A 15,235-nucleotide genomic window follows, 5' to 3' on the forward strand; every position below is an offset into this window, starting at 1 on the left:
AAGCGATTATGTCATACAACTGATTATTTCATATTTAGGAAATTGCTAAAAACTTACTTGTAAGATCATCTTTCACTAATGAAAGCAATTGATTCACTGTACAATCATTAAGATGTACTATTCCTATTGATTCTACTGCATTCTATCCTTGTTAATTACATAGCATTCATCTAAGTTTCTGACAGTATATTGTGAGCACTCTGGAGGGCTGGTGCGAGGGAAAGGGGATAGTGGGTCTTTCAGCCGACATCATCCCCGTTCATTCAGCCCAGCTAGGAGAACAGGGCGCCCTCTAGGGATCAAACTGCCAAGGAAAGCTGTAATACAGGAGAAAAACTACACTTCCCAGAAGCCAGTGCAGGGTCAGCTGAACTCCCAGGAGGGGGAGGGTGGAGTGACTGATTGGGAGATGAGGTCTGATCCTGGAGATGGGGAACAGCTGGTGGAGCTTGGGGAGGAGGAGATGGAGTGGAATAAAGAGGAGGTAGAAGGAGAAGGTAAAGTGGAGTGCATGGAGGTGGGAGGGTTTGCTCAAACTTCCTCAGGAAAGGTAAAGGCTTTGGTGGCGGGAGTGTGGCCCAAGCTGTGCATACTGGGAGAGGATAAAATAATCCAGTGGGGAAGCCACTGGTGGAAGAAGCTAACCCATAAACTATCTAAGGGTAGAAGATAGTGCTGATGAGGGGAGGCTACAATTGGGAGCAAGACAAAGGTTTGCTGGGTGTGATATTCTGAGTTAAGATTGGACTGTGTTAATAAGCTGAATGTGAAAAAACTGAACTGACTCTTGCATTCTTGATGAAGAAACTGCTTGAAGATTAAAGCTGTATTAAAAGATGCTGAGAGAATAAAGACCTGTGGTTTTCAAGAACTATAAGACTGCTGGAGTTTGTGTGTCCCAGTCGTGAGCTGATCCTGGGCGCAGGTCAGCTGGGCAGCAGTTAAACTAGGCCAAGCAGTGCAGCAAGGCGGTGGTTGCAGCTCGTACCGGGGAAAAGCTAGCCAAGCTAAGCAGGGTTGACCCGGGCTCTCACCTGGAAGGGTGACCTGGTTACAGAATGGTGGCAGTGGTGGGATTGTCTGAACAACCCGCCGGTGAAAGAAGCGTGCATTGCTCCGAGTTCCGGTAAGCATATACGGGACTCGGGTAACCAGGAGGGGGGATATAGAGGGCCAGAGCTGTGTAATACCGCACTTGGAGAGTGTTCTTTGTTGTTCCCTTTCTCTCAGGTACCGGTGGCTAAGGCGACATGGAGTCGAAGGAGCTGCTGTCTTTTATGGCCCACCAGTTCCAAAAGCAGCAGGAAATGGCTCAGAGACTTCTAGAGGATTCCTTGGCTGCTTCTCGAGCACAGATACAACCGGTGCTGGAGGTGGTGCAGGAATTGTTACGGGCAATACCCCTACCGAGGAAAGAGAGCATCTCATTGGAGGCTACAGCCACTGGAGCTGTGCCTGGAAGCCTGGAGCCTGGACGGGTTAATTGGCTGCCTTGGGGCAAATTAACAGAGCAGGACGACATTGAGGATTATCTGGGGACTTTTGAGCGGGTAGCATTGGCGGCTGCCTGGCCTCAAGAACAATGGACCATCAGACTGGCTCCTGCCCTGTCTGGGGAAGCCCTGGCAGCTTTTCGGAGCCTGTTGCCAGGGGACGTGGTGGATTACCAAAAGCTGAAAACGGCTATTCTGGACTGGTATGGGGTAAGCAGACAAACTTATCGCAGGCGCTTCCGGAGTTGGAGGTGGAGGGAGGGGGAGACTCCGAAGGCCTTGGCCCAGAAGCTGATGGACTTGGCTATCAAATGGTTAGAGCCTGATAAGAGGGCAGTGACCCAGTTATTGCAGGATCTGGTGCTGGAGCAGTTTTTAGAGGCTCTACCGGAGAGTATCAGGGTTAATTTGATCAGGAAGGGATGTGAGACTCTGGAAGAAGCTATCAAAGGCTTGGAATACTTCCTGGAGTCACAATACTCCGAGGGGGGAGAGGGTGTCTGGCGGGGTGGTCGGGGTAAAATGTTCAAAGGATCTGGGTGGAGGGAGGAAGGTCCTAAGGAGGATGATAGAGTGTGCTACCGATGTGGGAAGTCGGGACATCTGAGGAGGGACTGTAGGGCCAAGTTGGGGCTCATATCTCAGGTAACCCCCTCTAAGGAACCCCAGTTTACGCATTGGGTTAAGATAGGAGGGGTCCTGCGGTCATAGAAAAGAAGTTAGGTCCAGTCACCTACTTAGTAAGGAATGAGCAGGGCCAGGAGCAGACCTATCATATAAATGTGCTTAAACCTTGGCAAGAGCGAAGGGGACTATTTGGTCAGGCTAGGGGGGAAGCTGAGGAAGAATTAGGACCACAGATCACGGAGATATTTAAGGCAGGAGAACCGCAGATTGCTACTACATTGCCAGGGAGTCAGCAGAAAGAGGTTCAGGCACTTGTGGAGGAGTTTCGGGATGTCCTGACTCCTTGCCCAGGGGAAACTCACCTTATCATGCATGATATCATCTCGGAGCCGGGCCGGGTGGTCAGACAGAGACCTTACCGTCTCTCACCCCCAAAGAAACAAGAGGTGGTCCGACAGGTACAGGCTGGATTTTGGGGTCATTGAGGAATCTGTCAGTCCATGGTCGAGTCCTGTGGTGTTAGTGCCCAAGTCCGATGGTACGTGGCGGTTTTGCATCGACTTTAGGCAAGTTAATGCGCTCTCTGATGCCGACGCCTATCCGATGCCACGTATTGATGAGCTTTTGGATCGCTTGGGTACTGCACGATATCTGTCCACCCTGGACTTGACAAAAGGGTATTGGCAGATCCCTCTGACTCAGGAGGCCAAGCCTAAGACAGCTTTCTCTACACCCATGGGGCTCTATCAATTTAAACGCATGCCGTTTGGTCTTAATTCAGCGGCAGCTTCCTGCCAGCGGTTGTTAGATCAGGTGTTAAGACCGCATCAGCAATATGCGGCGGCTTACCTGGACGATGTTATCATTCAGAGTGAGGATTGGCCCTCGCATATTATAAGGGTGAGGGCGGTATTAGAGGCTTTCCGTCAAGCAGGTTTGACTTTGAACCCGCAAAAGTGTTGTTTTGGGCAGGAGAAGGTTAAATATTTGGGATACTGGGTGGGGAATGGTCAAATAACTCCGCTCTGGGATAAGGTAGCGAGTATCCAGGACTTTCCATACCCCAAAAATAAGAAGCAGTTAAGGAGCTTTTTGGGCCTAGTGGGGTACTATAGGAGGTTCATACCCCACTTTGCCTCCATTGCTACACCCCTCACTAATAAACTTCAGAAGGGGTCCCCCAACAGTCTACGATGGGAGGAGGAAGGGCTGCGGGTGTTCAATGAGTTGAGAGTGGCCCTGTGTCAGGAACCCCTGCTGCGAGCCGTGGATTTTGATAAGTCCTTTGTACTGCAAGCTGATGCCTCGGGGGTAGGTTTGGGGGCCGTGTTGTCTCAGGTACACGAGGGGCAGGAACATCCCCTGATGTACCTGAGCCAGAAACTGCTCCCCCATGAGGTCAGGTACTCAACCATAGAGAGAGAATGATTAGCGATAAAATGGGCCGTGCAGATGTGCCATTACTATTTAGATGGTCGGAAATTTACTCTGGTTACGGATCATGCGCCTTTGAGGTGGTTGGGCCAGATGAAAAATAGTAATGGTCGTCTCACAAGGTGGTATCTGGCTTTACAGCCCTATCAATTCAAGGTGGAGCATAGATCAGGCAAATTTCTGACAAACGCAGATGTTCTTTCGCGAATTGCCAGTACAGGCCAGGAGAAGACTGGCAATCGTTTGAGCAGGGGGGTGTGTGAGCACTCTGGAGGGCTGGTGCGAGGGAAAGGGGATAGTGGGTCTTTCAGCCGACATCATCCCCGTTCATTCAGCCCAGCTAGGAGAACAGGGCGCCCTCTAGGGATCAAACTGCCAAGGAAAGCTGTAATACAGGAGAAAAACTACACTTCCCAGAAGCCAGTGCAGGGTCAGCTGAACTCCCAGGAGGGGGAGGGTGGAGTGACTGATTGGGAGATGAGGTCTGATCCTGGAGATGGGGAACAGCTGGTGGAGCTTGGGGAGGAGGAGATGGAGTGGAATAAAGAGGAGGTAGAAGGAGAAGGTAAAGTGGAGTGCATGGAGGTGGGAGGGTTTGCTCAAACTTCCTCAGGAAAGGTAAAGGCTTTGGTGGCGGGAGTGTGGCCCAAGCTGTGCATACTGGGAGAGGATAAAATAATCCAGTGGGGAAGCCACTGGTGGAAGAAGCTAACCCATAAACTATCTAAGGGTAGAAGATAGTGCTGATGAGGGGAGGCTACAATTGGGAGCAAGACAAAGGTTTGCTGGGTGTGATATTCTGAGTTAAGATTGGACTGTGTTAATAAGCTGAATGTGAAAAAACTGAACTGACTCTTGCATTCTTGATGAAGAAACTGCTTGAAGATTAAAGCTGTATTAAAAGATGCTGAGAGAATAAAGACCTGTGGTTTTCAAGAACTATAAGACTGCTGGAGTTTGTGTGTCCCAGTCGTGAGCTGATCCTGGGCGCAGGTCAGCTGGGCAGCAGTTAAACTAGGCCAAGCAGTGCAGCAAGGCGGTGGTTGCAGCTCGTACCGGGGAAAAGCTAGCCAAGCTAAGCAGGGTTGACCCGGGCTCTCACCTGGAAGGGTGACCTGGTTACAATATCTAATGTAACTTGGATTTCTTGTCAATAGTTGTACTTTGCTGTGAGCCACACTGAACCCAAACTTGCTTGGGATAATTTGGGGTACAAATGTCATAAATAAATATTTTATTCTTCCTAGTACTTACTAGGGGTCCTTTTACCAAGGTACGCAAAAAAGTGGCCTGCGCTGGTGTAGACGCATGTATTATTATTATTATTACATTTGTATCCCACATTTTCCCACCTATTTGCAGGCTCAATGTAGCTTACAGAATACCGTGAAGGCGTTCGCCAAGTCTGGTAGGGAGACAGATACAAGATGTGGTGGTAGAATAAGGTACGTGTGTTTCAGGTACTATGGGGGTTGAAGAGAGGAAGGTATAGTGTCCAATACAATCTTTGGTTTTGCTGTGTTGCAGAGTTTAGGCATTTATGTTGGGTCAGTAGGGTATGCCTTTTTGAACAGGTTGGTTTTTAGTGATTTCCTGAAATTTAAATGGTCGTATATTGTTTTCATGGCTATTGGCAGTGCGTTCCATAGTTGTGTACTTATATAGGAGAAGCTGGATGAATAGGTTACTTTGTATTTGAGTCCTTTGCAGTTTGGGTAGTGGAGGTTTAGGTATTGTTTTTTCTTCTGGGGTGCATTCATCCCTCCCAGGACGGTAGCCCATCCACCAATACCTAGGAGTAAATAAATGACCCCAAGGCTGCATCAGTTTGCTCTTTATTAGATACCTCATCATGTATTTGTATAATTAACAGATCAGTGATATCCCACTGAGAGTACAGAATATTGCTGTATGAAATAACCTCTATATCTAAGACTCCAAAGAATATACAAGAGACATGTACAATCAATTGGTTATGGGAATATAGTGCACCAGCTACACATAGGTGTTTTCTGGGTCTGAGTCTTTAATGTTATATTTTACCACTCAAAGCCAATTAGTAGATATAAAAGACAAAGCTATGTATGAGAAAGCAATTGGATTACTTGCCAATTCAGATACACTTCATTGGTTTCTCATAGGAGAAAGCAGCTTGGCTGTCTCTCTGACTTGAAGTAGGAAGTACACTCATTTTTATATGTCTATTCAGGATACGGATAATATGACAGTAATCATACCTTATTGGATCTATGCTAATATAATGGTTAACACTGATTGGTTATGTTAATAAGTTGGTTAATATTTACTGGAAAAATCAATAACAGACTAGCTTTTACTGGAAGACTTGCCAGCTCATTTTCAAAAGAGAAAGACACCCATAGTTCAACCCAAATCGTGAGCTGGGCGCCTTTCTCTCATGGGCGCCCAAATCGGTATAATCGAAAGGCGATTTTGGGCGCCTCCAACTGCAGTCTGTCACGGGAACGAACAAAGTTGACGGGGGCATGTCGGAGGCATGGTGAAGGCAGGACGGGGGCATGATGGAGAGATGGGCACGCTCGGCCGATAATCGAAAAAAGAAGGGCGCCAGAAGCGAGAATTTGGGTCACTTTTTGTGGACCCTTTTTTTCACAAACAAGTCCCCAAAAAGTGCCCCAACTGCCCAGATGACCACTGGAAGGAATCGGGGATGACCTCCCCTGACTCCCCCAATGGTCACTAACCCCCTCCCACCAAAAAAAAAGAACTTTAAAAACTTTTTTTTCCAGCCTGTATGCCAGCCTCAAATGTCATACCCAGCTCTATCACAGCAGTATGCAGGACCCTGGAGCAGTTCTTAGTGGGTGCAGTGGACTTCAGGCAGTTGGACCCAGGCCCATCCCTCCTACTTGTTACACTTGTGCTGCTAAATGGGAGCCCTCCAAACCGCCCCCAAAACCCACTGTACCCACATCTAGGTGCCCCTCTTTAGCCATAAGTGCTATGGTAATGGTGTAGAGTTGTGTGCAGTGGGTTTTGGGGGGGATTTGGGGGGCTCAGTACCCAAGGGAAGGGAGCTATGGAATTGGGAGGTATTTAAACAATTTTTTAATTGTTACAAGTGCCCCCTAGGGTGCCCGGTTGGTGTCCTGGCATGTGAGGGGGACCAGTGCACTACGAATCCTGGCCCCTCCCATGACCAAATGCCTTGGATTTGTTCGTTTTTGAGCTGGGCGCCTTTGGTTTCCATTATCGCTGAAAACCGATACCGCCCAGCTCAAATCCGCCCAAATCCGATGCATTTGCCTAGTACAAACTGTATTATCGAAACAAAAGATGGATGCCCATCTTTTTCGAAAATACGGTCTGTCCTGCCCCTTCGCGTACCCGTCCTTGGAGATAGGCACCCATGGAGATTGGGCGTTCATGTTCGATTATGCCCCTCTAAGTCATCTTCCTGAGAAACCATCTTTGTTCTGTTTCTCAAGAACATCTGTAACCACACTATTGCCAATGTCTTCTACTCTGTTATTTCCCACTCACGTCCGTTCCTCATTCTGCTACATGAGAGTGTCACAACAGATCATCAGTTCTGTATTTTTGAACATCTGTTACCACCATATTACCACATTCTTGCAACTCTGCAAGTTAGACCCCCCACCCCTCCTTATTCTTGCAGATGTCTGTTTGCTCTGCAGTGTCTCAATAGATCAGGAGCCTTTGAGCAACATTGGAGTTCAAGTCAGAGACACAGGCCTTTAAGTTTTTCTCACATTTTGGATCCTGAACCAAAGTAAGGGCAAGGACCAAATAATAATAATATTCAGTATGTTCGTGATGGTCCGGATCTGTTTCTGGTTGGTAGATCTATGAGGTCTGTCATGTAGCCTGGGACTTCGCCGTAGATAATTTTGTGGACCAGGGTGCAGATTTTGAAGGTGATACGTTCTTTGTTCGGGAGCCAATGTAGTTTTTCTCGGAGGGGTTTGGCACTTTCGAATCGTGCTTTACCGAATATCAGCCTGGCTGCTGTGTTTTGGGTGGTCTGGAGTTTCTTTATAAGTTGTCCTTTACATCCCACGTAGATTCTGTTACAGTAGTCTGCATGGCTTAGTACCATTGATTGTATTAGGTTGCGAAATATTTCCCTCGGGAAGAAAAGTTTTATGCGTTTAAGTTTCCACATTGAGTAGAACATTTTCTTTGTTATGGCGTTTACTTGGCTCGCAAGAGTAAGGTTGCGGTTGATTATGACGTCGAGTATTTTTAGGCTGTCTGAGATAGGGAGGGTGTGGTCTGGGGTGTTTATGGTTATGGGTTTGTATTTATTGTGTGGTGATGAGAGGATGAGGCAGTGAGTTTTTTCAGTATTCAGTTTCAGTTGGAATGAGTTTGCCCATGAGTCTATGGTGTTCAAACCGAGCTTGATTTCTGTCAAATCATGTTTGAAGGGATTGTAAATTGTGACTTCATCTGCATAGATGAATGGGTTGAGGCCTTGATTGGATAGGGACTTGGCCAGTGGGATCATCGTTATGTTGAAGAGTATTGATGATAATGGTGATCCTCCATGGTGGTGATATGTTTGAGTTTGACTTTACTTGGTATGTTCTGGTGGTTAGAAAACCCTTGATCCAGCTGAGTGTATTTCCACAAATCCCGAAGTGGTCTAGGAGTCTTAGTAGTATATTGTGGTTTACCATATCGAATGCACTTGACGTAGAATTGAAGGAGAAGTATGCTTTTACCTGTAGCTAATTCCTGCTTGAATTTGGCCAGGAGAGTAACAAGCACGGTTTCAGTAATGTGGAGGGAGCGGAATCCTGACTGTGACTCATGCAGTATTGAGAACTTGTCCATATATTCAGTGAGCTGTTTGGTCACCAAACTCTCCATCAGCTTGACTACTAGTGGGATAGATGCAACTGGGCGGTAGTTGGCGAGATCATTTGTTATTTGCGTTACAAGACGTATGAGAAGAGACTTGCTGAACTAAACATGTATACTCTGGAGGAAAGGAGAAACAGGGGTGATATGATACAGACGTTCAAATATTTGAAAGGTATTAATCCGCAAACGAATCTTTTCCGGAGATGGGAAGGTGGTAGAACGAGAGGACATGAAATGAGATTGAAGGGGGGCAGACTCAAGAAAAATGTCAGGAAGTATTTTTTCACGGAGAGAGTAGTGGATGCTTGGAATGCCCTCCCGCGGGAGGTGGTGGAAATGAAAACTGTAACGGAATTCAAACATGCATGGGATAAGCATAAAGGAATCCTGTGCCGAAGGAATGGATCCTCAGGAGCTTAGTCAAGATCTGGAGGCGGGGCTGGTGGTTGGGAGGCGGGGATAGGGCTGGGCAGACTTATACGGTCTGTGCCAGAGCCAGTGGTGGGAAGCGGGACTGGTGGTTGGGAGGCGGGGATAGTGCTGGACAGACTTGTACGGTCTGTGCCAGAGACGGGGTTGGGAGGCAGGGCTGGGGAGGTGAGGATAGTGCTGGGCAGACTTATACGGTCTGTGCCTGTGCCAGAGCCGGTGGTTGGGAGGTGGGGCTGGTGGTTGGGAGGCGGGGATAGTGCGGGGCAGACTTATACGGTCTGTGCCCTGAAGAGCATAGGTACAAATCAAAGTAGGGTATACACAAAAAGTCTGTTGGGCAGACTGGATGGACCGTGCCGGTCTTTTTCTGCCGTCATCTACTATGTTACTATCTTAGTGTCATTTGGTATTGGGGTGAGCAGGATGTTGCCATGTTCCTCAGGGAAAAAACCTTGTTGGAGCATGTAGTTTAGGTGGGATGTGAGATCTGCTATGAAGCGCTCGGGGGCGGATTTAAGTAGAAAGCTGGGGCAGGTATCCAGTTTGCAGTGGGTTTTGGAAAACCTATGAGTAGGTACAGTGTTCATAGGAAATCCTACTAAAGGCTGTAAATGATTAATCTATTTTATTATACTACTGACCGTATTACTTAATGTCATGTTATCCCATGCTTTTGCATCATTCGGGTCTACTTAAACCCTTTGGTTCAGAACTGCATCTCTGGCCTTGGCTGATTTATTGGATGAAAGGAGTGTGCTGAGTAACTGGATTGCTTTGCCTGTTGGCCTCCCAGTATAAACTGGTCCCAGCCCTGACCTCTGTACAAATTCTTACATTTACTAAAAGTAACCAGCCCTGATGCTCAGTGGATTACACAGCTGAAGTGCCTACCCCAGTCTTTGGGTGAAAGTACCCATATTAGTCCTAGTGCAGATACTTTTGCCTGCATTGGAAAAGGGGTGGAGTTAGGTCAAGGAAGAGAAAGTCTTTCTGTACCTACATGTGCATCGATAACGGTGTGTAATTCCTGCACCCAACCCAGTTTTCAAACAGAAGCCCCAGATAGGGGTTCCCTTTCAAAATCTGCTTGCAGACCTGTAGATAAACATTACAATCTGTTCAAAAAGAATACATCTGGAGGGTAGTAGGGGAAAAGGGGTTGACAGTTCAGGTAAACGACATGGGAGGAAGAGTTGACAATGGGTTGCACATATGAATTATGTTGAACTAGGCAAACTGGAAAACCGGGGTGGTCCATTTTGGTCCTTATCTGCCATCATTTACTATGTTATGATAACGCTTCTGAGCAGCTATTCATCACAGTCTCCTTTTCGCCCATTTTCGTGCATTTTTGGGAGGCTTAATGTGTGCTTTCTCTGGTTTTCCACCCCCTTCCCTCTCACACAGCCACAAACATATGTTTCTTTCTGTCTCACACTGTCTTCCTCTCTTTCTTTGCACTACAATCCACAGTTTTTATTTGTGCTTTGGAGCTATGCCGTAATTTTAGATGTCGTATCTCTGTATTTTCTCTGGTTTGTATGAATCCATTATAATCAGGAAGACAAAGGACATAAAGTCTGATTTGCACTGGTAATCAGTTCCAGAATAGGCAATTTTTGTAGATTATAATTCTCCTGAAATTAACCAAGACATTAAACTCCTGTATAGTATGTGCTATGGTGCCATTCGTTTGTCCTTCTTATAAATAAGTGAGACATTTTTGTGGGCATAGAAATGCCAAAAGCTCTTACATCTGAAAAAAATGAATCTATTTAAACATTCTTTTCTTCCATTTGGGACCACAGAGTGGTGAAATAAACTGCAGAAATTCAAACTGTTTGGAAAGCAGAGTGAGCAGTAACACTGCAGCAAATGAAATGCTTAAATCTTGCCTTTTCCTCTGTTCTGCACCTCTTTGTTCTAGTCTTCTGTGTTTTATTTGCACACTGCCCCCTTCTGGCCGTTCTTGATATGAATCAGTCTATAGCAATAAACCTCCTGTTGTTTCTCAACAGTTATACCAATTATGGAAACTGCAAGATTAATTACAGTAATTCATTTTGTTCATTATGTGTTAGGCGGGGAGAATCTGATAGGTACGGACGGGGAGAGGGATCTGAGGATCTGAAGGCGACGAAACAGTGTGACAAGGTGGTGGCCGTAGCTAGAAGGTTGTTAGGCTGTATAGAGAGAGGTGTGTCCAGCAGAAGAAAGGAGGTGTTGATGCCCCTGTATAAGTCGTTGGTGAGGCCCCACCTGGAGTATTGTGTTCAGTTTTGGAGGCCGTACCTTGCTAAGGATGTAAAAAGAATTGAAGTGGTGCAAAGAAAAGCTACGAGAATGGTAAGGGATTTGCGTTACAAGACGTATGAGGAGAGACTTGATGACCTGAACATGTATACTCTGGAAGAAAGGAGAAACAGGGGTGATATGATAAAGATGTTCAAATATTTGAAAAGTATGAATCCGCAAACGAACCTTTTCCGGAGGTGGGAAGGCGGTAGAACGAGAGGACATGAAATGAGATTGAAGGGAGGCAGACTCAAGAAAAATGTCAGGAAGTATTTTTTCACGGAGAGAGTAGTGGATGCTTGGAGATTTCTTTATTTACAGCAACGAATAACAAAAATACAGAAATCATATAAATACCAATATTCACATGCCTAACACAAACCATTCTATCACCAAAACAATCCCTTCTGCCCCTATACATATATACACCCCTCCCCCTCCCTTTTCCCCCCCTTATTCCCCCCCTAAAATTACAACCAACACAACATCACAGTAACTATAATCATAAGGCCTTTAACCTCACATGCTTCCACCACAAGGACACCATCTGTGAATCCCTCTCCACTCTTTCCCATTGCGCCACTTGCTGTACAGCCCGCACCACATCCCAACTGACCTGTTCAATGGATCGATCTTCTTGGTGCAGGGATACCCGGCAACGAGCCATCCAAAGACAGAACCGGAGAATGAGCGAAATCAAGAACCCCGTCCCCGGATCCAGCTGACCTCTCTTGAATCGATATCCATACACCCAGTCCGCATACGTATAGGAACGGAACGTGGGGATCTGGAGGAGAGCAGAAACCCTGTCACCCACCCCCCGGGAAAAGGGACAGTCCTTCAAAAAGTGGTCCATGGTTTCTAACTTCCCCACACATTCCCCCCTTGGACAATTCCTGTCCTGGATCTTCCTATCTCTCAGATTCTCTCTGACATATAATTTGCCGTGTAGGGACAGCCAGGCAATGTCCCGATATTTAGCCGGAATCCTCTCCGAATTGATATTCCGTAGCCCTTGCCTCAGCACTTCCCCGGGAGCATCCCTAAGTACCAGAGGGGACGAGAACATCTGGGAGCGCACTCTCTCCACCCAGATTCCTCTCTTCCCATCCCTAATCTCCCCCACTAGAATCCCCCAGACCCGAACTAATTTTACTAACGTTTTATAGTACCCTACCCTTTCCGGAGCCCCTTTCCGCAATACCCCTACCCTCTCCCCTCTCCTCCACCCCACCCAAACCCTCTCCCACCACCCCAGCACACTACTCGCCCACCCTGGAGGAGCCTGACCCACCGCTCTCCCTAGATTAAAGTGCACAAACAAAGAACTAAAAAACAAAACCGGATTGATCATCCCTACCCCCCCCTCCTTCCTAGATAGATATGTGGTGTTTCGTTTGACTGGATTCAACCGATTGCCCCACAGCAGCTGGAAGAAAATGCTATACAACGAGGCATAGCACTTTTCAGGTACCAAACAAATGTAGCTGATGAACAAAAAGAGGGGCACCAAATGGGTCTTGATGAGTTTCACCCGATCTTCCATGGACATTTTCCACCTCTTCCACCTGTCCACCCGCCCCTTTGCTTCCTGAAGACAACGGTCCCAGTTGAATTTAGCATAATCTCCTATCTCAAAGTAAATCCCCAAAACCCTCATTCTATCCACCACCCCCGGGAAACCCCCTCCTAATTCAAACTGCTCCCCTACTGGCCCTAACCACAAACTGTTGCATTTGTGGATATTCACCCGTGACCCTGTATCCCCTGCGAAATCGTGGATGAACTCCAAAAGTTTATCCCCTTCTGCTTTGTTTGCCACCCACACCGTAATATCGTCTGCGTATGCCACCACCCGCAACTGTTCTCCCGTGCTTACCTCCACCCCCCTCAATCCTCCCACCCCACCCTGCTCCAGACGCCTAATAAAAGGGTCTATAGAAAATGCATACAGCAAAGGGCTTAAAGGGCACCCTTGCCGAACCCCTGCCGTCAGCTCAAATTCCCCCCCTTTCCACCCATTGATCAATGGAAATGCATGTGCATGAGAATATAACAACCGTAATTGTGCCACCCAATCCCTAGGGAACCCGTAATACTCTAAAACCCGCCAGAGGAATCCCCATTGGACCCTGTCAAAGGCTTTTTCTTGGTCAAGCGCCACCATCAGCCACCCTGACCCCTCCTCCCGACTCCGCTCTAAACCTTCCCTCACCCATGCCGCAGCCTCCAGCACCCCTCTACCCGGCACCCCACAAGCCTGTGAGGCTGCCAACAAGTCCCCCGAGAATTGCCGCATACGCTTGAAGAGCATCTGCGCAAAGATCTTACGATCACAGTTTAGTAGCGCAATAGGCCTCCAGTTAGTTAACAGCTGCGGATCTTTGCCCTTACTTAACAAAATCAATGCAGACTCCAACAAGGATTTTGGAAGAGACCCCCTCTGACGTGCCTCTTCCCAGAGATCCAATAAAATCGGAGCCAGGCGCCTGCGAAACGTATGATAGAATTCTGCCGGCAGCCCATCCGGCCCCGGAGATGTCCTCTTTCTCAGGGCCCCTATGGCCTCCTCAACCTCCTGCAGTGTCCAGGGGCACGAAAGGGCCTGGAGATGAGACCCCCAATTCCCCACCCCCGGAGTCCCTTCCACATACTGATCCATCCTCCCCCCATCCAAGTGCTGATCCGAAAAAAAAACCCTGAAGTGCTCTTCCACCACCTTCAATATTCCCTCTTTGGAATCCTGCATCACCCCCCTAGTATCCCTAAAACCCTCCACCACCCTATGCTCTCTTCTTTCCCTACAACAAACGAAGGGATCTGGGCTAATCAATTTACCAAAGTCCCTCTCATAAACTAAAGAGGAATACCGATCGTATTGAGTCTTCTCTAACAGAGACTGTAATTCTTGGATATCCTCTTTCCTCCCTCCCTTGGAAATCAAATAATCCTTCCTTTGCTTCAAGGCCATCCCCAAACGTGTCCTTTCCCTTCCCCTCCTCCGTGCCTGTCCCATGAAAAGGAAACGCGTCCGTTTTTTCACCACCTCCCACCATTCTCCTCTGGAGGGAAAGATCCCCCGTAAGGATAACTGGTCTTCTAAAAAATTCAAATATTTCTTTTGAGCCTCCTCATCCTGGACCCATCTTAAATTCATCCTCCACAACCCCCTACCTATCCTATGAGCCGCCGACCCCCCTACTTCCACAAGAAGCAGTTTATGGTCGGAAAAATCCACGTCCAGCAGGCGAGGCCCCCGCTGGCATACCCCTCTACGAACCAAAAACCGATCAATTCGGCTCCTACATCTCCCCCTGCTAAACGTGAATCCATCCTCATCTGGGAAATGTTCTATGTGAACATCTATCAGCCCCCCCTCTTTCATGATCCCGAGCAAGCGCACCCCATCATATGTCACCTGTACCTTAGTACCCCCACTATCCTGTTTCCTAATAATTAAATTGAAATCTCCCCCCCAAATTACCTGGCGTGCAGTAAACAAGTAAGGCCTGATCTTCCCTAATAACAAACTGCGCTCCTTCCTAGTCTGCGGCCCATAAAGATTAATAATTCGCAACGCCATACCCTGCCATAATACGTCTACCACTAAACACCTCCCCACCCCGAGTTCCATCACACGCTGAATTTCCACCTTATGTGTCTTAAATAAAATCCCCACTCCCCCATATCGTTCCCCTGCCAGCCCCCACACCGAGGGTCCCCATCTCCAATCCCTGCGCGCCCTTCTCAGCTGCTCCAGGTTCTGCAAACGCGTTTCCTGAAGCAGAAAACAATCGGCCTTAACCTGAGAAAAGCACTCATAGGCCAAACACTGAGCTCTCTGGGAAGCCACACTCGCCACATTTAGGGTGGCGAACGTCAGAAGAAGCCCTGCCATACCCCCCATTAGGACTCATGCAACTCCTCACTCTCCTCCTTCCTTTGCATACTATCTACTCTCTGTGGCAACCTGCTACCCAGAATGTAATCCTCCTCTCCATTATCCCCTATCTCTGCCGCCCAGTCCCGTATCCCTGTATCCTGATCCCAACCTTCCCCTCCCCCCTCCCTCATACCTTTCTTCC

Source organism: Microcaecilia unicolor, chromosome 2 (genome assembly GCF_901765095.1).
Source record: "Microcaecilia unicolor chromosome 2, aMicUni1.1, whole genome shotgun sequence".
Classification (NCBI taxonomy): Eukaryota; Metazoa; Chordata; class Amphibia; order Gymnophiona; family Siphonopidae; genus Microcaecilia; species Microcaecilia unicolor.